At 38.3% G+C, this 24092-nt stretch overlaps 1 non-coding gene across 1 annotated transcript; it reads right to left on the bottom strand.

Moving 5' to 3' along the window:
• Positions 1-894: 894 nt before the first annotated feature.
• Positions 895-1002, bottom strand: LOC148547570 (small nucleolar RNA R71). Its single transcript, XR_015898249.1, has one exon. It is a non-coding gene; the product is annotated as a small nucleolar RNA R71 (small nucleolar RNA).
• Positions 1003-24092: the final 23090 nt, after the last annotated feature.

Genomic DNA, 24092 nt, shown 5'->3' with positions numbered 1-24092 from the left:
TCGAAAATCACTAACCACTTTCTCAAAAATCTTTTTAATTAAATAATTTAATTAGTTTTCAATTTTTATTTTGTTTCTCTTTTTAATTTTCGAATTATAACTGATTTTTTTTATAAAAACAAAAATATTTTCCTTCTCTTTTTAATTATTTTCGAAAACTCTCCCTCTCATCTCTCTCTATTTATTTATTTATCTACTAACACTTCTCTTCTCTCATAATTCGAACCCCTTCTTCTTCTCTGTGTTCGAATTTTTCTCTTCTCATTCTTCTATTCTTCTCTTTTTCTACTCACATAAAGGAATCTCTATACTGTGACATAGAGGATTCCATATTTTCTTTGTTCTCTTCTCTTTCATATGAGCAGGAATAAGGATAAAGGCATTCTTGTTGAAGCTGATCCTGAACCTGAAAGGACTTTTAAGAGAAAATTAAGAGAAGTTAAAGCACAATACTCTGAAGAGGACCTAACTAAAATTTTTGAAACAGAGAAAATAGCTATGGCCGAACCCAACAACAACAATGCAAGGAAGGTGCTTGGTGATTTTACTACACCAACTTCCAATTTCTATGGAAGAAGCATCTCAATTCCTGCCATTGGAGCAAACAACTTTGAGCTTAAGCCTCAATTAGTTTCTCTAATGCAACAGAATTGCAAGTTTCATGGACTTCCATTGGAAGATCATCATCAGTTCTTAGCTGAATTCTTGCAAATCTATGACACTGTCAAGACCAATGGAGTTGATCCCGAGGTCTACAGGCTTATGCTTTTCCCTTTTGCTGTAAGAGACAGAGCTAGAACATGGTTGGATTCACAACCTAAGGAAAGCCTGAACTCTTGGGAAAAGCTGATCAGTGCTTTCCTGGCCAAATTCTTTCCACCTCAAAAGATGAGCAAGCTTAGAGTGGAAATTCAAACCTTCAGACAGAAGGAAGGTGAGTCCCTCTATGAAGCTTGGGAAATATATAAGCAATTGATCAAAAGGTGTCCTACTAACATGCTTCCAGAATGGAGCATCATATGTATATTCTATGATGGTCTGTCTGATTTGTCAAAAATGTCATTAGACCATTCTGCAGGAGGATCTCTTCATCTGAAAACCCCTACAGAAGCTCAGGAACTCATTGAAATGGTTGCAAATAACCAATTCATGTACACCTCTGAGAGGAGTCCTGTGAACAATGGGACGCCTCAGAAGAAGGGAGTTCTTGAAATTGATACTCTGAATACCATATTGGCTCAGAACAAAATATTGACTCAGCAAGTCAATATGATTTCTCAAAGTCTGAATGGGTTGCAAGCTGCATCCAACAGTACTAAAGAAGCATCTTCTGAAGAAGAAGCTTATGATCCTGAGAACCCTGCAATAGCAGAGGTGAATTACATGGGAGAACCCTATGGAAACACCTATAATCCTTCATGGAGAAATCATCCAAATTTCTCATGGAAGGACCAACAGAAGCCTCAACAAGGCTTCAATAATAATGGTGGAAGAAATAGGTTTAGCAATAGCAAGCCTTTTCCATCATCTTCTTAGCAACAGATAGAGAATTCTGAACAGAGCCATTCTGGCCTGGCAACCATAGTCTCTAATCTATCCAAGACCACACTAAGTTTCATGAATGAAACAAGGTTCTCCATTAGAAATTTGGAGGCACAGGTGGGTCAGCTGAGTAAGAATATCACTGAAACTCCTCCCAGTACTCTCCCAAGTAACACAGAAGAAAATCCCAAGAGAGAGTGCAAGGCCATAACCATGACCAACATGGCCGAACTTGGAGAGAGTGAGGAGGACGTGAGTCCCAGTGAGAAAAGCCTCATGGGACGTCCTCTGGATAGAAAGGAGTTTCTCTTTGAGGAACCAAAGGAATCTGAGGCTCATACAGAGATCACAGAGATCCCATTGAACTTTTTTCTGTCATTCATAAGCTCTGATGAATATTCTTCCTCTGAAGAGGATGAATACATCACTGAAGAGCAAGTTGCTAAGTATCTAGGAGCAATCATGAAGCTGAATGCTAAGTTATTTGGTAATGAGACTTGGGAGGATGAACCCCCTTGTTCACCAATGAACTGAATGCATTAATGAGGCAGACATTATGTCAGAAGAAACCGGATCCCAAAAAATTCTTCATACCTTGTACCATAGGCACCATGACCTTTGAGAAGGCTCTGTGTGACCTGGGGTCAGGGATAAACCTCATGCCACTCTCTGTAATGGAGAAACTGGGAATCTTTGAGGTACAAGCTGCAAGAATCTCACTAGAGATGGCAGACAAATCAATGAAACAGGCTTATGGACTAGTAGAGAACGTGCTAGTGAAGGTTGAAGGCCTTTACATCCCTGCTGATTTCATAATCCTAGACACTGGGAAGGATGAGGATGAATCCATCATCCTTAGCAGACCCTTCCTAGCCACAGCAAAAGCTGTGATTGATGTTAACAGAGGAGAGTTAGTCCTTCAGTTGAATGAGGACTACCTTGTATTCAAGACTCAAGGTTCTCCTTCTGTAACCATGGAGAGGAAGCACGAAAAGCTTCTCTCAATATAGAGTCAAGCAAAACCCCCACATTCAAACTCTAAGTTTGGTGTTGGGAGGCCACAACCAAACTCTAAGTTTGGTGTTGAGAGGCCACAACCCTGCTCTGATTATCTGTGAGGCTCCATGAGAGCTCACTGTCAAGCTATTGACATTAAAGAAGCGCTTATTGGGAGGCAACCCAATGTTATTTAATTATATCTATTTATTTTCCATTGTTATTTTATGTTTTCTGTAGATTGATGATCATGTGAAGTCACAAAAACAACTGAAAAATCAAAAATAAAATAAAAAACAGCATTAAAAATAGCTCACCCTGGAGGAAGAGCTTACTGGCATTTAAACGCCAGTAAGAGTAGCAGAATGGGCATTAAACGCCCAGTCTGGCACCATTCTGGGCGTTTAACGCCAGAAATAGGCACTAGACTAGCGTTTAACACCAGAACAGGGCACTAAGTTGGCGTTAAACACCAAGAAAGGGAGAAAAGCTGGCATTAAACGCCAGAAACAAGCAGCAACCTGGCGTTTAACGCCAGAATTGCACTCTAAGAGCGTTTGCACACCTAAATGGAGCAGGGATGCTAAGTCCTTGATCCCTCAGGATCTGTGGATCCCACAGGATCCCCACCAACCTCAACTCACTCTCTCTTCTTCACACATTTTCATAACACTCTTCCCCAAATACCCTTCACCAATCACCTCCATATCTCTTCCCAAATACCCTTCACCAATCACCTCCATATCTCTTTCCAAATACCCTTCACCAATCACCTCATTCACTTTTCCCCAAAACACCACCTAACTTCAAATTTAAAACTCTTTTTCCCTCCCAAACCCAACCCCAAATACACGAACCTAACCCTCCCCCCACTTCTATATATACCCCTCATCACTCCTTCAATTTCACACATCACAAACACCTTATACCCCCTTGGCCGAATTTACCCTCTCCCTCAATCTCCTCCATTTTCTTTTTTTTTCTCCTTCATTCTTTCTTCTTTATTCGAGGAGGAGTAAACCTTTTAAGTTTGGTGTGGTAAAAGAATTGCTTTTTATTTTTCCATAACTATTTATGGCACCTAAGGCTGGAGAAACCTCTAGAAAGAGGAAAGGGAAGGCAAAAGCTTCCACCTCTGAGTCATGAGAGATGGAGAGATTCATCTAAAAGGTCCATCAAGACCACTTCTATAAAGTTGTGGCCAAGAAGAAGGTGATCCCTGAGGTCCCTTTCATGCTCAAAAGGAGTGAGTATCCAGAGATCCGACATGAGATTAGAAGAAGAGGATGGGAAGTTCTCTCCAATCTTATTCAACAAGTCGAAATCTTAATGGTTCAAGAGTTCTATGCAAACGCATGGATCACTAGGAACCATGATCAAAGTATGAACCCGAATCCAAAGAATTGACTTACAATGGTTCGGGGGAAATACTAAGATTTCAGTCCGAAAAATGTAAGGTTGGCGTTCAACTTGCCAATGATGCAAGAAAACGCACGCCCTTACACTAGAAGGGTCAACTTTGATCAAAGGTTGGACCAAGTCCTCATGGACATATGTGTGGAAGGAGCTCAATGAAAAAGTGACTCAAGAGGCAAATTGGTTCAATTGAGAAGACCGGACCTTAAGCCTGTAGCTAGAGGATGGTTGGAGTTCATCCAACGCTCTATCATTCCTACTAGCAACCGATCTGAAGTAATTGTGGATCGGGCCATCATGATCCATAGTATCATGATTGGAGAGGAAGTGGAAGTTCATGAGATTATACCTCAAGAACTCTACAAGGTAGCTGACAAGTCCTCCACTTTGGCAAGGTTAGCCTTTTCTCACCTCATTTGTCACCTCTGCAATTTGGCTGGGATTGTCATAGAGGGAGACATCCTCATTGAAGAGGACAAGCCCATCACCAAAAAGAGGATGGAGCAAACAAGAGAGCCCACTCATAGACCTCAACAAGAGCATGAGGAAATTCCTCATCATGAAATCCCTGAGATGCCTCAAGGGATGCACTTTCCTCCACAAAACTATTGGGAGTAAATTAACACCTCCCTAGGAGAATTAAGTTCCAACATGGGACAACTAAGGGTGGAGCACCAAGAGCACTCCATCATTCTCCAGGAGATTAGAGAAGATTAAAGAGCTATGAGGGAGGAGCAACAAAGGTAAGGAAGAGACATAGAGGAGCTCAAGAGCACCATTAGTTCTTCAAGAGGAAGAAGACGCCACCATCACTAAGGTAGACCCGTTCTTTAATTTCCTTGTTTTTTATTTTTCTATTTTTCATTCTCTATGCTTTATGTTTGTTTATGTTTATGCCTTTATTTACATGATCATTAGTGTCTAGTGTTTTTTTGCCTTAAAGCTATGAATGTCCTATGAATCCATCACCTTTCTTAAATAAAAAATTGTTCTAAATGCAAAAGAACAAGAAGTACATGAATTTTGAATTCATCCTTGAGATTAGTTTAATTATTTTGATGTGGTGACAATACTTTCTGCTTTCTGAATGAATGCTTGAACAATGCATATTTTTTATAGTAAAGTTTATGAATATTAAAACTGTTGGCTCTTGAAAGAATAATGAAAAAGGAGAAATGTTATTGATAATCTGAAAAATCATAAAATTGATTCTTGAAGCAAGAAAAAGCAGTGAAAAATAAGGCTTGCGAAAGAAAAAAGAAAGAAAAAGAAAAAGCAAGCAGAAAAAGCCAAGAGCTCTTTAAACCAAAAGGCAAGAGCAAAAAGCCAGTAACCCTTTAAACTAAAAGGCAAGGGTAAAAGGATCCAAGGCTTTGAGCATTAATGGATAGGAGGGCCCAAAGGAATAAAATCCTGGCCTAAGCGGCTAAACCAAGCTGTCCCTAACCATGTGCTTGTGGCGTGAAGGTGTCAAGTGAAAAGCTTGAGACTGAGCGGTTAAAGTCATGATCCAAAGTAAAAAGAGTGTGCTTAAGAACCCTGGACACCTCTAATTGGGGACTCTAGCAAAGCTGAGTCACAATCTGAAAAGGTTTCCCCAATTATGTGTCTGTGGCATTTATGTATCCGGTGGTAATACTGGAAAACAAAGTGCTTAGGGCCACGACCAAGACTCATAAAGTAGTTGTGTTCAAAAATCAACATACTGAACTAGGAGAATCAATAACACTATCTAAATTTTGAGTTCCTATAGATGCCAATCATTCTGAATTTCAAAGGATAAAGTGAGATGCCAAAACTGTTCAGAGGCAAAAAGCTACTAGTCCCGCTCATCTAATTGGAGCTAAGTTTCATTGATATTTTAGAATTTATAGTATATTCTCTTCTTTTTATCCTATTTGATTTTCAGTTGCTTGGGGACAAGCAACAATTTAAGTTTGGTGTTGTGATGAGTGGATAATTTATACGCTTTTTGGCATTGTTTTTAGGTAGTTTTTAGTAGGATCTAGCTACTTTTTAGTATATTTTTATTAGTTTTCAAGAAAAATTTACATTTCTGGACTTTACTATGAGTTTGTGTGTTTTTCTATGATTTCAGGTATTTTCTGGCTGAAATTGAGGGACCTGAGCAAAAATCTGATTCAGAGGCTGAAAAAGGACTGCAAATGCTGTTGGATTCTGATCTCCCGGCACTCGAAATGGATTTTCTGGAGCTACAGAAACCCAATTGGCGTCTCAATTGCTTTGGAAAGTAGACATCCTGGGCTTTCCAGCAATATATAATAGTCCGTACTTTTCCCGAGTATTGGTAACGCAAACTGGCGTTTGAACGCCCACTTTCTACCCTATTCTGGCGTTAAACGCCAGAACTGGCATAAAAGCAGGAGTTAAACGCCCAAACTGGCACCAAAGCTGGCGTTTAACTCCAAGAAGAGTCTCTACATGTGAAAGCTTCAATGCTCAGGCCAAGCACACACCAAGTGGGCCCCGAAAGTGGATTTCTGCACTATCTGCACTTAGTTACTTATTTTCTGTAACCCTAGCTACTAGTTTAGTATAAAAACTACTTTTAGTGATTTATTTCATATCCTTGATTAGTTTTATGCTATCATAGATCATATTGTACACGTTTGGAGGCTAGCCTCACGGCCATGCCTAGACTTTTCACTTATGTATTTTCAACGGTGGAGTTTCTACACCCCGTAGATTAAGGTGTAGAACTCTGCTATTCCTCATGAATTAATGCAAAGTACTATTGTCTTTCTATTCAACTCAAGCTTATTCTTATTCTAAGATATTTATTCACACACAAGAACATGATGAATGTGATGATCAAGTGACACTCATCACCATTCTCACTTATGAACGCGTGCCTGACAAACACTTCCGTTCTACATGAAAATAAGCTTGAATGTATATCTCTTGGATTCCTGGTCCATGCGTTTGATTGTGTCTCCTAACAACAGAGCCTTCAATTCCTTGAGATCAGAGTCTTCGTGGTATAAGCTAGAATCAATTGGCAGCATTCTTGAGATCCAGAAAGTCTAAACCTTGTCTGTGGTATTCCGAGTAGGATCTGGGATGGGATGACTGTGACGAGCTTCAAACTCGCGAGTGTTGGGCATAGTGACAGACGCAAAAGGATCAATGGATCCTATTCCAACATGAGTGAGAACCGACAGATGATTAGTCGTGCAGTGACAGCGCATTTGGACCATTTTCACTGAGAGGATGGACGGTAGCCATTGACAACGGTGATCCCCCAACACACAGCTTGCCATGGAAAGGAGTATGAATGATTGAATGAAGGCAGTAAGAAAGCAGAGATTCAGAAGGAGCAAAGCATCTCCATACGCTTATCTGAAATTCTCACCAATGAATTACATAAGTATTTCTATCTTATTTTATATTTTATTTATATTTTAATTATCAAAACATCATAACCATTTGAATCTGCCTTATTGAGATTTACAAGATGACCATAGCTTGCTTCAAGCTGACAATCTCTGTGGGATCGACCCTTACTCACATAAGGTTTATTACTTGGACGACCCAGTGCACTTGCTGGTTAGTTACACGGAATTGTGAAGAAGTCTTGAGATCACGTTCTCCCACACCAAGTTTTTGGCGCTATGGCCAGGAAATGAATAATCACGATTTTGCGTACCAGCTACCAAGAGGAAGAGGTTGAAATTGAAGAAGCTTGCTTAGAGGTGGAGGTAATCAAGGAAGAACACAAGGGAGTAGAGCTTGCAAGGACATTGAAAACACCTCTCCCCAAGCCGTCATCATCCATTCTTTCATTCAAGTGGATAAATCTCTTATCTCTAAGATTTATTATCCCACTTGAATATAGTTTGCTTGAGACGGATGGGAAACTTAGAGCTCTTTGTGTCTTTAAGAGCAAAAGGGAGATGGTTAGTGGTTGGCATTGTAAATCAAAGTTCATGATGGTTGCATTTTCAAGGCTTAATAGCAAAGGTTGGTGTAGAACTAGATTGCTTGGGTCTAGGATGATGTTTGGTCGCTTGAGTGAGAATTCTAAGATTATGGCACCCGGATGGATTAATGATGATCAACTTGAAGACGGGTGTAGAAACAAGGTTTGGGATCCGGATATACATGAGGATCAATTTTGGGAGCCCTTAGCTTGTGCGAAACTCCATCAAGGCTTGGTGGCATTAATTTTGAAGAATGGAGCTTATTGGAAGTCCAAGCATTGGTGGATGTTCAAGGATGGATTCAAGCACAAGCCACCATGACAAGGAGCTCACCATAAGTCCAACTTAAGGACAACAAATAAAAGTGCTAGGTGGGAGACACCCCACCATGGTAACATCTTTTTCATTTTTTCTTTTTGTATATATTGGTAAAATTAGTTTAATTTCATGTTTATGTTGGTTTAGTTAGTAGTCTAGTATGTTAAATAAGGTTTTATGGTGTTTTGATAGCTGTTTGGAGGTTTGGAATGCTTGGTTTGGTGCAAGAACTTGGAAAAATTTTGAAAAACAGAGCACCATGCCACGCGTACGTGTCACCCACGCGTACGCGTGACCCCAAGTTTTTTGACCATCCACGCGTACGCCTCACCCACGCGTACACATGGCCATCAAATTTTCATGCTCCCATACAAATTCCAGAGAGTTGCGCGAGTTTTAGGCTGGAATTGTGCCTCTAGCACAAAGTCCACCCAAGCGTACGCGTCACCCCACGCGTACATGTCGCCTCTCTGATTTGTCCATCACGCGTATGCGTGACTCACGCGTACGTGTCGTACCCATTTCACCTCACCACGCTTACGCGTTACTTCACGCGTACGCGTGAAGCCTGCCCTGTTTCACCACTCTTCTTTTCTTCTCTTCTTTCCATTTCTTTCTCTCTTCTCTTCTTTTCTTTGCCTTCTTCAACCATCATCCAACACTACCAATCACCATCTATCACCATTTCTTTTAGTTAGTTAGTTGGTTAGTTATTTAGTTAGTTTAATTTTTGTTTAATTTTCTATTTTTCATGATGAGTGTTGGATTATTAATTTTGTTTACTATTCGTTGCTGCTTATTAACTTGATGCTATTTTAGCATAATTGTTTTTGTTATTCATTGTTGGATTCTTTGTTGAGGTTACAATTTGCAACTTGGTTTTGAGCTCCTAATGCTTAATGTTTTTGAATACCAAGTACTCACAATATTGCCTTCAAGTTTTTTTTTAAATCTTTTGAATTGCATGTTCTGGTCACCATGTGATTTAAAGCATTTCATTATGATTAGGCAATAGTATATTATCAATGCATTTTTTGTTAGGTGATGCTTGTTTATGATTGACCCTTATTTACATCACCTATTTTATGCATTGAGATTTATGAAATTGTGAAATTGGATCGAAAGCTTACCTAGTGACATATTTTTGAGCTTTCTAAGCTTTGTGGACCATTCTTGCTATGTGATTGAGTTTCACTTCTATCTTCTTTTTCCTGAGTTCCATAGCACCCATGTGTTCCACTTCTATGCCACTTAGGTGTTGCAAACAACTTCAATATGTGTCATTGTTTAATGTGTGAGCTTTTTATTTCAATTGGTTCACTAAGTTTACTTACACATCAATCAATGTCCATTCATTATCCAATTCACAATTGCTTGATATTTGCTTGAATGCTTTTATGCTTCTTTATTCCTTGTTTGGTTATCTTAACCCACAAGTTTTCTTTGAAGTATCTCAAGCACACTAGAATGAGTGAAGAGCTTACTTCTTCTTGTGTACTTGTGACATAACTTTTAATATCAGCGTGTGTGTTCTAAACCGCATGCAATTTAGAATTTATGCACTTGTTTCATTAATGTCACACTAATTCACTCACTTCATTCTAGTGATCATTACCTCATTCCAAAAATATATGCTTCCTTGCTCTTGCATTTACTTGTCTCCTTATCGTGTATTCTATTTTCAGGATGAGTCATTATAAACAAAAATAGAAGTGGAAAAAAGAACACGCAGTAACCGGTTGATCCGCCAGCTGAAGATGGCAACCCGTGTAGTCGCCGTACCCCTTGCTCATCTTTGAATGCACCGAGGACGGTGCAATCTTTAAGTGTGGGGAGGTCGTCCGACCAATCGGCATTTTTGGGTAACAAATTTCTAATCCTAACACTTTCACATTTTATTTTTCTTTCATTTTTAGGTCTTTTAGGATTTTTAGTTGCATTTTCTTTATTTGCATTTTACAGCAAAGAAGGGAGAGAGAGAGTTGCCGTCGCACCCAACCATCGTCTAGCTCGCCGTCACCATCGCTGTAAGACTCCAAATTTTCAAAATTAAATAATAAGTTACTTTATGATTTATTCTATTTAATCAAAATTATATTTTCAGATATTTTTACATATAAATCGAGTAATTTCTTAATTATAATTTGAATTTCTAGTAACTGAAAAATAATGAAAATTTTATATACTATATTTTGAATATTTAGTTTCGAACCTTATTTTATGAACAAAGAAAAATTAATTTAATTATTTCTAATTTACATTTAATTAGTAGTTATTTGAAAATAATTTACTAGGTAGTAATTAAATAGAATTTCAAAGATAATTATTTCGTATTTAATTTGGCTTTAGATTATTATCCCACTTTATTATTTTTATTAATTCTTTTACACTACAAACTCTAACTTTGCTCTATCCAAACCCTAATTTCCAAATCTGAAACCCTAAATTCTCAATTCTAAACCCCAATTTCTAATTTACTAATCCTAACATAACCACCTCACCGTCTCACCACCACTCACCTCTCTAATGCCACCCCTCACCCGGTACCCACACAAACGTAGAGATAGATTAAGAGAGGAAAAGAAAGGGGAAATGAAATCGGGGAAGGAGAGAAGATGGGGAGTTCCAGGGAATGAGGGAGAAGAGAAGAGGAAGGAGTCGCGTCCTGTGCCTCGTCGCGCTGTCACGTCACCATTGAGCTGCGTCGTTTCTGCCGTTGCCTTCTCCATGAGCCATCGTCGAAGTCACTGGAGCGGGAGAGAGAGTTTGCGGCATTGTGAGGGAGAGGGATCACCGTCGGTGTCGTTTGTCATGTCAACTCGTCCCTGTTGTGTCCTGCCGCCACTGAGGAAGCCACTGCCACTGACCCCAGCCGTGCCACCGCCGTCGAGCCCAGACAAGAGAGAAGAGACGTGAGCTTGGAACCCCAATGGGCTGGGGGAGTTGTCCTTGCATGTCGCTGCTGCCGATGAGAGGAGGGAGGAGTTGTGTCTCAGTGTTGTCGCCTCCATAGAGGACTACCGTTGCGGAAGCTCTGCTGCAGCTGTTGCTACTATGGCCGCTGCTCTTCCATGCCACTGCTGTGGGTGCTGTTGGTGTGGTATCCATAGTGGTCGATTAGAGGATGCCGCTTAGTTGTATGTGGCTGTCGAAGCCGCCCTCACTAACGTCGCTGCTATTGCTAGTTCAGTTCGGGTTTTTGCTGCCGCTGCTGCTGCTCACACCGGTGAATGTTGAAGCTGTTGTTCTTGTTGGCTCAGCCACTACCGCAACAATTTCGTCTCCAATTTCTTCTAAACGTGACTTTGAGGTATGGGGTTTTATTTTAAAATCAACAGTTTTTAATTTAAGAATGTCAAAAAGCTTACTGAATAATTACAAATAATTTGTAAATGCTATACATGACCAATTAACGAAAATTGATGTAGTTGAAAATTGTTAGTGAATGTGAGCATGTCTAAGCATGTTGAAACTGAATTTTGGTATGTTTGATGGTGCGGTAAAGAATTGGGTGATTAAATGAGTTATATGTGTATTTTTTAATTGTGAATTTGTTATTGATGATGATATGGTTATAGTTGCTGTTGGTTGTATTGTAATTGTAAGTAATGAATGTGGCGATATTTGTTGAAATGAAAATATGAATTAAGTCTGAATTGAGGGTTGGTTTGGATTGAGATAAGTTGAGAAGTTATGAAAGTGAAGGAGCCCCCAAGGGTGGTGAAGTCTAAATTTTAAGGGGAGATTCTATCCAATTTTTTGTAAAAAAATAACCGAAAACGTGGTTTTGTTTCGAAGGTCTAATTTATAAGCTTATTTTAAAAAATAATTTTATATTGGAAAATATTTGGTTTATATATTTACTCATATTGAGAAAAGGGTCTTGTATTGAAAATTTCTTTTATTAGTAATGAATTGAGAATTGGAAAAGATTTAGACATTGGGAACTGGTTAGATTTTAGATTTATAAATGTTTTAGATATTGGACTTGGTTTGTTGATTTGTTGGAAGTGATCTTTGAGAATTGAAAATAGGTTTATAGTACTGAATTTTATTCCTTTGAACTATCAAGAATAATTTCTAAGAATTGGAAATGGTTTGGTTGGAACCCTTGAAAGGTGGCAAAGCCCGAATTTTAGAGAAAATGATGCATAATTTTTTATAAAATTTTGAGGCTTTGCTTAAAGCGTTATTCAAAAGAGAATTTGATTTAAAACTCATTCTATTTGGCTTTCAGTTTATCAGGAAAAATGTTATGTTTTAAGTTTATCCTATTGAGAAAGATTCTTGTTTTAAGTAATAATTTGAGTCCGGTTTATTAAGAAAAGGAATTTTTATTAAACGTTAAAGAAGTTTGGCTGCCTAGAAACTAAACGTTTTGAGGTATGATAAGTGAAGGAATATGTGGTGATGCGCAGATGTGAATAAAAATAAGGTGATGCGGAAGTACGTTTAATAATATGGTGATGCGGAGGTATGAGTATGTAATTGCTGATATGGAGGTATAAATAAAAAGTGTATTAAACGTACCTTCGAATAGTTATTAAGTATTAATAGTAATTGTGTAAGTATATGTTTATCTGACATAGTTGAGCTTGAAGTATATACCAAAATAAAAAGAATTTTGTTTTTCTTAAAAACTATCGACAAGTTAACGTGTAGAGACTTAATATTAAATAGCAAATAAAAGGAAAAGTATATTAGTAATGCCTTACTTTTAGTATGATCATGATGTGCTAAAAGTTAGGGTGTTACAATCGCTGTCAGATCAGAGGAGGAGAGACAGGGAGTTAGCGAGGGGAGGAAGTTGTGCCACTATCGTGCTCCTCGCTACCATCGCCGAAGCTGAAAATCCGTCACCACTGAAGCTTGAACGCCACTGCAGCCATGCGTTGTCGTTGCCGTCAGATCTGCCGTCGTTGTCTCTGCCCAGTGCCACTACTGTTGGGTCTGTCACTGCTGTGCATTACCGTCACAGAGAAGGAGGAGAAGACGCGCGAGCCAAGGACATGCAGAAGAAGAAGAGTGCTGCCGTGCTCCTTGCCATCATGTCCCGTCAGCACCGCCGTACGTGTCCGCTGCCATCACCACTGTTCTGGCCATCGAAAACCGCCGCTGGAGTCCCTGTTTTCTTAGTAAGCATTTTTGTTTCCGAAACCCTTGAAATCGATGTTCTGTTCTAAGTTGTTAAAGGTTCTGAGATGTTGGTAATATAGGGTCAAGTTACGGATCTTGCATGTTGAGTTTAATGGTTGTTGCATGCGACACCAAGCTGCTACGTCACCGCCAGAGCTCTCTACTGCTGTTCTACTCACTGGAAGTTGTCACCGGAGCTGCCACTGATTTGTTCTCTCACTTATTCGTAAGTCTGGTAAGTTGTTCCTTGTTTAAAACCCTTTTAGTTGCTGTTCTGTTATATATTGCTGAGATTTTTGCGACGTTAATGCCTTAGAAAAAGGATTTTTTTTAGACGCATTTGGTTTTGTGGGTTTTGACAAGTTGAGGTAGGGGTTTTTCTTAAAACTTATTTTATATTACAGAATTTTTATAAATTGATATTGATGTGAAACATATATATGTTTGGTGATTTTATGAGTTTTATGGATTGACTAGTTTGTTTTGGATGAATATGACTGTCTACTTAATTGAAGTATTGATTGTTTGAGCCGGTTTGTGGTTGTTGATAAAAAAAATTGATTTTTGGAAAGATGATTTGAATGTTAATACTGAAAAGAATTTTGTTTTGGAAATTTGATTTATATATATGTTGAGAAATGATTTTGTTTTGGAAATTCAAATTATATATTTATATTGAGGAATGAGTTGATTTTGAAATTGTTTGGAAAAGATTTTAGAAATGTGGTTTTAGTGGAACCCGTAAGGATGGTAAAGTCCGAATTTTAGGGGAGATGCTACCAAAATATTTATAAGTGTTTAAGTGAAATTTAATAACAAGAATTAACTTAATTTTGTAAGAATTTGAAGAGTTTTGGGAGTTTTGGTTATGGTGGTTTTGAAATTTGGGTTGGAAGTTTTGTTTAAAGGAAAAATGAGTTTAGTTTGATTAATTTTACCAAAAGAGACATGTCTTGAGTACTTTTAAAGATTTTAGAGTAATTAAAGTAATGGATTTGAGGATAACTATTTTTGGAATATTCAATTAGTATTTTTAATTTCTAACTGATATGGCCTTGAACCTTGTTGAAAAACGTTTTAAAGCTTGGAATGGTTTTAAAATTGGTTTGGAACTTTTGGTTTAAATGATTTGATTTTGAAATTGGTTCGAAACTTTTTGTTTAAATGATTTAGTTTTGGTTTAAATGATTTGGTTTTGTTTAAATGATTTGGTTTTAAAATTGGTTTGGAACTTTTAATTTAAATTATTTAGTTTAGTTTAAATGATTTGGTTTTGAAATTGGTTCAGAAAATTTGGTTTAAATTTTATTTTGATTGATTCTAATTAAGAAGTTATGATTTTAAGGATTAATGAATTTAAGAAAATAAGATTGGTTGTTCTCCCCCAAAAGTCTTGAGACTCTACCGTGGAGTTTTATTAATAAATCCTTATTTAAAGTGATTTATTTATGAATAAATAATTTCTGAATCTTTTGAAAGAGGTTTAACATTGAACTCGTTTAGATTGAAGTTGTTTTGAAGGTTTTGGAAAATGTTGCAAAAGTGGTATTTGTTTTAAAGGACGACGATTTGAGAAAAAGGGGATTCTTAGCATGATGTGAATTAAATGTATTTTGTTATTTGAAAGTGAATGGGTTAAGAATGATTTTGAAATGGGATAAAGATGAGTATAAAGACTTATTTTATTTATGAATTTTGAGTTTGATTGAGATTGAAGAGTGTGTGGGGCACTATATCCCAAGAGTGTGCTTGAGCACTATATCCCAGTTGTAAATGTTGGATGTGCAACCCTAGTGAGATGGTAGAAAGAGATGATCCCCTTCTTTGTTTCTCCTGGGAATATAAGATCACCTCCAAAGAGACGGTGGAAGGTTAAGATCCCCTTCCTGATTCCTCCTAGATAAGTATGACAACTCGAACAAGGGCTGTTTGGTTAATTCTGCTTGTTCGTGGTTCTCTTTAGTTGTAAGGGTGGTCGGACATGCATCCTGGATAGCACTACCTCCAGTGAGAGGTGCAAAGGCATGTACTACCCCTTTTGGACCAACTTTGATGAAGCCGAGATTATTATATTCCTCACTGAGATGCATGACAAAGAGGCAATGTCCGGGTTAGCTACCGGACTAGTTTAACCAACACATGAGTTCATGCCCATTAGGACAGGCATGCATCATATGCATCTTTGTGACATTGTTTGGGTGTATATATTGTATTTGGTTTGCCTATGTGACTACTTCTGTTTAACTGCTAACTGACATACTTGCTGTAATTGTCCTTGTTTGTGTTTGAACTTCATTACTTGTGATTGAGACTGGTTGATTGGATTGTGGTGATTGAGTTACTTGGGTCAGAAGCCGTGGTTGATTTGTTTTTGAGTTTTAGCAAAGTATGAAAAATCAAGCTGATTCAACATAGACTTAATAATGAACCTATGCTTAGAACAGATTGGTCATTCTTACTGTCTAGGTAACTTTTAAGATCATTTTATAAGAAAAAAACAAGTTTTGAATTTTGGATAATTAACTGATGGTTTTTGAAAAGGTTTTGGATTTTTGATGATTAACCGTTGGTTTTCAAAAAGGATTCATAAGACGAGTGATGATCACTGTAATTGAAAATAGTTTTCTTTTTAAATATCTTCTTATGAAAATTCTTAAATCCTCTACTGAGAACCTGCGAGGACGATGTTTGATAAACCCATATTTCATGATATATATTGTGCTCAATTTAAGTGATTTATTCAACCCTTCACCCACTTATTCATGTAAATTGCATGGTTTTACTTTCCCTTCCTTATTATGTGATATATGTGAAAAACATGTTTCCTATGCTTTAAAAATAATTATTTTAATTACCTTTTATTACCATTCGATGCCGTGATTTGTGTGTTGAGTAGTTTCAGATCTACTAAGGCAGGAATGATTTAAAGGATGGAAAATAAAACATACAAAAATGGAAGGAAAGCACAAAATGGAGTTTTTGAAGAAACTGGCATCGACGCAAACGCATGGACGACGCGGCCGCATGCCTAGCGCGAAAAGGCAGCGACGCGAACGCATGACTGACGCGGACGCGCGCCTTGAGCAGAATACAGATGACGCGTACGCATGACCGAAGCGAACGCGTGATAAGGAAAACTCCCAGATGACGCGACCGCGTGACCCACGCGGACGTGTGACAGACGCCACGCACCAGAAACTGCAGAAAACGCTCCCAGCGATTTTTGAAACCCTTTGTGGCCCAGATCCAAGTCCAGAAAGCACAGATTAGAGGTTATAAAGTTGGGAAATGCATCCATTCAGAGGAGAGCCTTCAATTTTTACTTTTCATGGTTTAGATGTAGTTTTTAGAGAGAGAGGTTCTCTTCTCTCTCTTAGGTTTTAGGATTAGAATTCCTCTTAAAGGATTTAGAATTTCAACTCTTCATCAGGTTCAATATTTCTTTTACTTTATATTTCTCTTTTACCTTCAGATACTTTAATGCTATCCTTTAATTACTTATGTTGCCAGATTGGCTTATGAACTCTTTATGTTTAGATTGATTTTCTCTTATTAATGCAATTGAGGTATTTCATATCTAAGATTCTTATCTAGCTTTTTATATCATTGGCTTTAATTGATTAACTAGAAGCTCTTGAGTTATCAACTATCCGTGATTGGTTGTTATGTCGGCTAAATTGACTGGTATTCCACTAACTCTAGTCTTTCCTTAGGAGTTGGCTAGGACTTGGGAATCTAACTAATTAGTTCACTTGACTTTCCCTTGCTTTCATAAAGGTTAACTAAGTGGGATTAACTTCCATTCTCATAGGAGTAACTAGCATAGGACTTCCAAATTTTCATACCTTGCCAAGAGTTTATTTTACAGTTATTTATTTATTTTATTTGTCATTTAAATTACTTGTTCCTTACCTTTAAAACCCCCAATTTACAAAACTCATAACCATTAATAAGAACATACCTCCCTGCAGTTCCTTGAGAAGACGAACCGAGGTTTAAATACTTCGGTTATCAATTTTAAAGGGGTTTGTTCTTTGTGACAACCAAAACGTTTGTACGAAAGGATTTTCTGTTGGTTTAGAAGCTATACTTACAACGCGATCATATTTTTATATTTCTTTACCGATAGAAAAACCCGATCGTCAAAATGGCGCCGTTGCCGGGGAGCTGCAAACGTGTGCCTTATTATTGGTTATTGTAAATATTTTTCTTTTACTTGTTTATTTGTTTTTGTTTTCTCCTTTTATTTCCATTAGCTACTATGAATTCTCACCCCTCTCACTTTGAGTTTGGTTCTAATATTGTTGAAAGGAACAAAAGCTATAGCAGGAACATGCATCAAGGTCAGAGCAATCAAAGATGGATGGAGCCAAGAGGATCTGATCAACCCTTTGGTCAACAACACCCTCCAAGATATCATGGACGAGGACCACTATACAATGCATACCAAGCTAATAGACATGGTGGACCCCCTTGTAATTACCGACAAGTCCCACCCTGTGCTTATACACCATCCTCTCAACGTAGCTTTGAACCACCACACTCACAAGTTCCTTTTCACCATTCACCACTGTATGACCCTTATCCACCACAATCCCAATCCAATTATTCCCAAGAACCACCACATTCTTATATTGAACCCTCTCTCCCTACCAATGAACCTTCATACCCACCCCAACCTCCAATGAATGACAAACTTCGTGTTCTTCTTCAAGGGCAAGCAAGGATACAAAAGGGCATACTAGAACTCACTACTGCCTTAACCGAGGTAGTAAACATAATAGCTTTCCGACATCTGAGAACTCAAGGTACTCCCATGGCTGCATGTGGAGAATCAAAAGAAGAGCGTAGCATGAAGGAAACACTAGAAACTCTAGTGGACAATGGGGAGCATGGCTTTGTATTGGAACAAGTAGAGAAAGCCATGATAGATGTAGAGGAAGAAGTGGTTGAAGATTTAGGAGATGCTGAACCTCCATGGGAATCAAGAACTGTAAAGGATTCCGCTGAGAAGTCCGAAATTGATGCCAAAGAGGACAGAGCACAACCTCCAATGCATATACCTTGTGAAAAATTGGACGGAACAGACCAAGAAGTTAATTCCATGGGCAGTGATGATCATGAATCAAGCTCTCCTAGTCACAAACTCACATTCGCAACTGAATTCCTTGAACCTGAAGAACCTTATCTAAGTGAATACGAAGATGACGTCGAGGTAGATTTCTCTCAACCTCCAACGTATGACTTAAGTGATGAGGAAGACATAGAAGACTTTGATCAAGACGCAGTTGCAGTTGAAGAGTTTTGCAAAGAAGTGGAGAAATTCACAGAAGAATACAAGGGAGTAGAACTTACAGAACCACTGAAAACACCTATCACAAGGCCATTACCACCTAATACAAGCTTCAAGTGGGTACAATCCTTAACCTTTATCTTTACTTTTCCACTTGCATATGGTTTGCTTGAAACAGATGGCCAGCTTAGAGCTCTCTGCGGCTTTAAGAGTAAGAAGGAAATGGCTCGTACTCAGAGCTGGTGTACAAGGTTCAACAAGGTTCTGCGCTTCAATTCGAAGTGCACGGATTGGTACCAAGTGTAATTGAATGGGTCTCGGAAGACGTTTGGTCATCTTGGTGAGAAGACAATTTCTAACTGCCCGGATGGAAGAATGTAGATTAAGACAAAGACGGATTTAAAAGCAAAGTTTGGGATCCTGGAATCTATTCTGACATTCGTCACCCCGGGAGCCTGAGAACCTGTCTGAAGCTGCTCAAAAGCTTTACATGCCTAGTTTGGGACCCCAAAGGCTGTTGGCATTCCAAACATTGGTGGAGATTTTTGGATGAATTTAAGCATAAGCCACCATAACAGGAAGCTCATCTAATGTCCAACTTAAGGACTTTAACTAAAAGTGCTAGGTGGGAGACAACCCACCATGGTATGGTCGTTTCTTTTTCAGTTTTATTTCGTTTTGTTTATTTTTATTATATTATTTTTATTGAACCTGAATATTATTCATAAGTATTGCATACTGCATAATTGCATAATTGCATAAAAAAAGTGGCGTGCGCGACGTGACCGCGTTGCTAACGCGTTCGCGTCAGTTGCGAAAAACACCTCCCACGCATCCGCGTTAAACACCGCCCACCACCGCGCCAACCTCCCTGTTCCACCACCACACCGCCATGCCACCCTCCCAGCACCGCCACTTCACCACCGCCATCTCTCTAATCCCTACCTTAGTTCATACGCATACCAGGTTCCACCATACGCCATTTTTCTTTCATTGGTAGTTAGTTGCATATTTTTCAGTTTATGTTTAAAATTAGGCTAGTTAGAGATGCATGTTTGTAGTGGATTCTAGGTGGTTAGGTAGCTAGGATGTGGTTAGTGGATTTAGGTCTGCTAATTGCGCTGTTCGTGCTTCTTGTTTTATCAATTTCGCAATTCTGATGTTGCTGTGATGTTAATACTGTTCATATGCTGTTTTCCACTGTTTCATGCTGCTCTTACACTGCTCTTTCATGTTCATATTACCTGTGTCTTTTTGCAGCTTTATTTCAATTTATATGAACCGTTCTGCTTGCTGTTTATTACCTGGGAACATCCAATTTTAGCCGAAATGCTACCCAATTTTCTGCAAATTGTTTTGATTTTCATTCATGTTTTGGTTTTGGCAATTTGAATTTTGCATTACTTAGCTTTTACCAAACCAATTCATGAATGCACGGGCCAGCATTCTTATTCCTTTCGATTTCCTGGTTAATAAATTGCACTATTGATGATTCGATTTTAATTTTTTCTATTTTTATATCTTTATGAATCATCATCAATAACCTGATATTTTTGAATATGAGTTGACTAGTCTTTAAATTTATGAATTTCTTGTTACTTAGGAAACATTTCTCAATGCCACTTACTTTAACTTTCTTTCCCTAACTCACTGCTTTTCACTTTCTAACCTCTTTTTCACTTTTAACCACTTTTAACTTTCTAACTTCTCCCTTTGCTTTTTAACTAACTCTTTCAACTTTTTAACTCATGGCATGATTATTGTTTCTCCTAATTAACTGGTATTCTACTTATAATATATTTTGGATTGTGATTTCTCATCTCAGATTTTTAACTCCGAAACAATCCAAAGTATACATTTACTTAACTCATTTCATAATTCTATTGCTCTTTTGCCACTATGAGCTTCTACTATTATTATTGTATTTGCCTACTTATTTTCCTGCTTTTTGTTCTTCAATTATATCCTGGATTTCTGTTTTCAGGATGTCTGACCCTCAGCGCAAGGGAAAAGGCAAAGCCACCACTGGTAAAAGGAAAAGAGGTGAATCCTCTATGTCTATCTTGGACATTATGCATGATGACTCCTGGCGAAAAAAGCACTTTACCCCGCAGGAGAAGGCTGACCAGCTCCTCACTGCCAATGATCCGGTAAAATTTACAAACCGATACTGTGAGCTGAAGTATCCAGTGTTTGCCACCTTCAGAAACCTGTACCTGGAAGCAAACTCTGAAAATTCCAGAAGAACTACAGCAGTACACCTCCGATCAGATAAAACAGAGAGGCTGGTTCTTCTTGGAGAGAAACCTGACAGAGGTCAATGCTTCCTGGGTCCGGGAATTTTACTGCAACTATTTCAAGACTACCCTGGATGCAGTGTACCTCAGAGGGAAACAGATATTGGTAACTGAAGAAGCCATTGAGGATATTCTGCAGCTTCAGCTTAAGTCAGATCAGCCTGACGGTTACCAAAAGGCTGAAGAGGACATGCGCTTTATGCGATTTGACTGGGATGCTGTCAAGCAGAGGATAGCCCTTGATCCTACTGTCCCCTGGGTCATGGGAAAGAACACAACAATGCCTAAGGGAATCAAGCTAATGTATCTGAATGATGAGGCTCGCCTCTGGCACCAGATCCTGAGCAACTTTGTTATGCCGAGTACTCATGAGACGGAGCTGCCTGCTGCTATGATCACCCTCCTCTGGTGTGTGATGGAGGGTAAGAACCTGTACCTCCCACGTTTCATCCGGTACTACATGGCCAGGGTCCATGTCAGAGGCACTCTCCCCTTCCCTTATTTGGTCACCCAGCTAGGCCGTCGAGCTGACGTGCCTTGGGAGCTTGCTGATGAAAAGCCACCTGCTGCAGATTGCAAGAAGATCATTCCTCACAGCAAGAAGTTTCTGGCTTTAGGCCACAGACCTACATTCCTTACCACTTCTGGTGAGGTAGCCACATCTTCAGCTGCCCCTTCTTCTTCCACTGCTGCACCAGCCACACCCACTGCAACTCCACATGCCTCAGAGCCTGTTTACCACCTCGTGCACCGCTTATTTCAGCAGCTGGACCAGATGGAGCGCCGCAACCGGCAACGATATGAGAGATCTGAGCGTCGCAACAAGCGACGCTATGAGCACCTCAAGTTGATGATCCGATCTGGCGGCGACATCCCCTCCAAGCCTGACACACCATCAGAGCCATCTGAGGAGGAGGCGGACAAGCATGAGGCTGAGACACATGCACAGAGAGAGACTGAGCAGGCAGGACCGGAGCAGGTTGCACCACAGCAGGAGGAGCCACACCAGATTCAGGCCGCAAACCCAGAGATCCCTCTCCAGTCAGCACCTCCACTGCAGCAGACAGATCCTCCTACCCTCATCCAGTCTGCAGACCCTCAGGCCACCACAGAGACTCCAGCAGCCTATCCTTCCGGTGATGACACCCCTTCACACCCAGCCTGAATGGGCATCGCGGACGATGCTTTATTTTCAGTGTGGGGAGGTAGCCATCCCTGGCATATCTTTTTGGTGAACACTACAGACTCTTTTTATCTTATTTTGTTTATTTTTCTATATTTTTATCTTTATTTTTATTTTTATTTTTCAGTACTTATACATTGTTCTTTTCATTTTTAGTTTATTTTCGCATTTTGCACTTTAGTTTATATTTTAGCCATTTAGTTTAGTTTGTAATTCTAACTTATTAGTTATAGAATATGTGGATTAATTAGTATAGTTTACCCTTTTAGCATATGATAGTTTGGTTTAAATTGAAATAAAAAGGAAGTAAACTAGAGACTTTAACATAATCAAACAATCCACATACCTTGTATATATAGCATTACATGTTAGTTAGTTAACAACATTTTTTCAAGGAGGAACACTAAAAATTTAAAGCCACCCTAAGATTTACATTGAGAATAATGGGAACTCTTAATTTTTATTTGTATGACTTGTATAACTGATATATGATTTTTGAGCTGGAGAACACACAGCTTGTGAGTCTTGAGCTTAATTGTATGGTTACATTCAAACCATAAATTTCATTCCTGTGTGTTTTGCCCTTCTTTTTCATTCTGATGTTCTTTACTTTGTTTTAATCTATATGTCCAATTATAAAATATAGATACATACCAAGAAAGTGATTGAGGCCGTCATTGGAATTTTTCCTCACTTATCCCAAATTAGCCTACCTTTTACATCACCCTTGTTAGCCCCCTTGAGCTTTTTAAATCCTCTTCTGTTCTATAAATCACATTACTAGCCTTAAGCAGAAAGACAAAATAAAAATCCCAAGTTGAATCCTTGGTTAGCTTAAGATAGAAATTGTGTATTGCTTAAGTGTGGGGAATTTTTATGAGAACATAGGATGATAGAAATAAAGTAGGAATTTAAAAAAAAAGAATAAGATGTTTCAAAATAAAAATTTGGGATGCATGCTCATGTGAAATCAAAGCAATTGAATTGCCATGTGCATTGATAAATAAATAAATAAATAAATAAATATTTTTTATTTATATTTAAATAAAGGGGATACAAAAATTCTCCAATTACAAAATAAAAAGAATCAATGCACATGGGACAAAGTTAAATTTAATGCATGAGTCTGCACTACAAAGTGGAAAAATTTGGACAGATAGGTTAAGAAACTTTGATTTATAAAAAATGTATGTTAGGTGAGATCTTAGACTAATCAAGGATTCACTTATTAGCTCACTTAGCCTTATACATATACCCTTACCTTTACCTTGACCCCATTACAACCTTGAAAAGACCTCATGATTTTTGTATGTCTGTATTCTATAATTGTTGATTGGTTAGATGAAGAACAAAGTTATAGAAAGTAAGGATAAAAAGAAGAATAGAGTGATTAACCCAATAAACACTGAGTGACTAGAGAGTAAACACAAAAATCCAGTGAGGGTTCAATAGCTCATCACCATATATCTCTGCTTAAATTGTTAATTGTCTTGCAAGTTTGTGAAATATTTGTAAAAGTGCTTTAACATTATCTAGGGTTTGGCTATGCATATATGATTCCATGAGGATATGAATTAATTTAACTACATGTAAGTTTTATATACAAGTGAATAACAATTAGAGTTGCATGATTCATTTAGGTAGTTACATTTAGAATAGATTGCATTGCATGAGATTCCACCACTTTAACCTTACCTTACTCTTTATCTTGGATTTAGCATGAGGACATGCTATTGTTTAAGTGTGGGGAGGTTGATAAACCCATATTTTATGATATATATTGTACTCAATTTAAGTGATTTATTCAACCCTTCACCCACTTATTCATGTAAATTGTATGGTTTTACTTTTCCTTCCTTATTATGTGATATATGTGAAAAACATGTTTCCTATGCTCTAAAAATAATTATTTTAATTACCTTTTATTACCATTCGATGCCATGATTTGTGTGTTGAGTAGTTTCATATCT

Source organism: Arachis ipaensis, chromosome B8, assembly GCF_059453495.1.
Source record: "Arachis ipaensis isolate K30076 ecotype BB chromosome B8, ASM5945349v1, whole genome shotgun sequence".
Classification (NCBI taxonomy): domain Eukaryota; kingdom Viridiplantae; phylum Streptophyta; class Magnoliopsida; order Fabales; family Fabaceae; genus Arachis; species Arachis ipaensis.
Note: the sequence above shows the minus strand (reverse complement) of the source record. Positions and strands in the feature narration are given on the sequence as shown.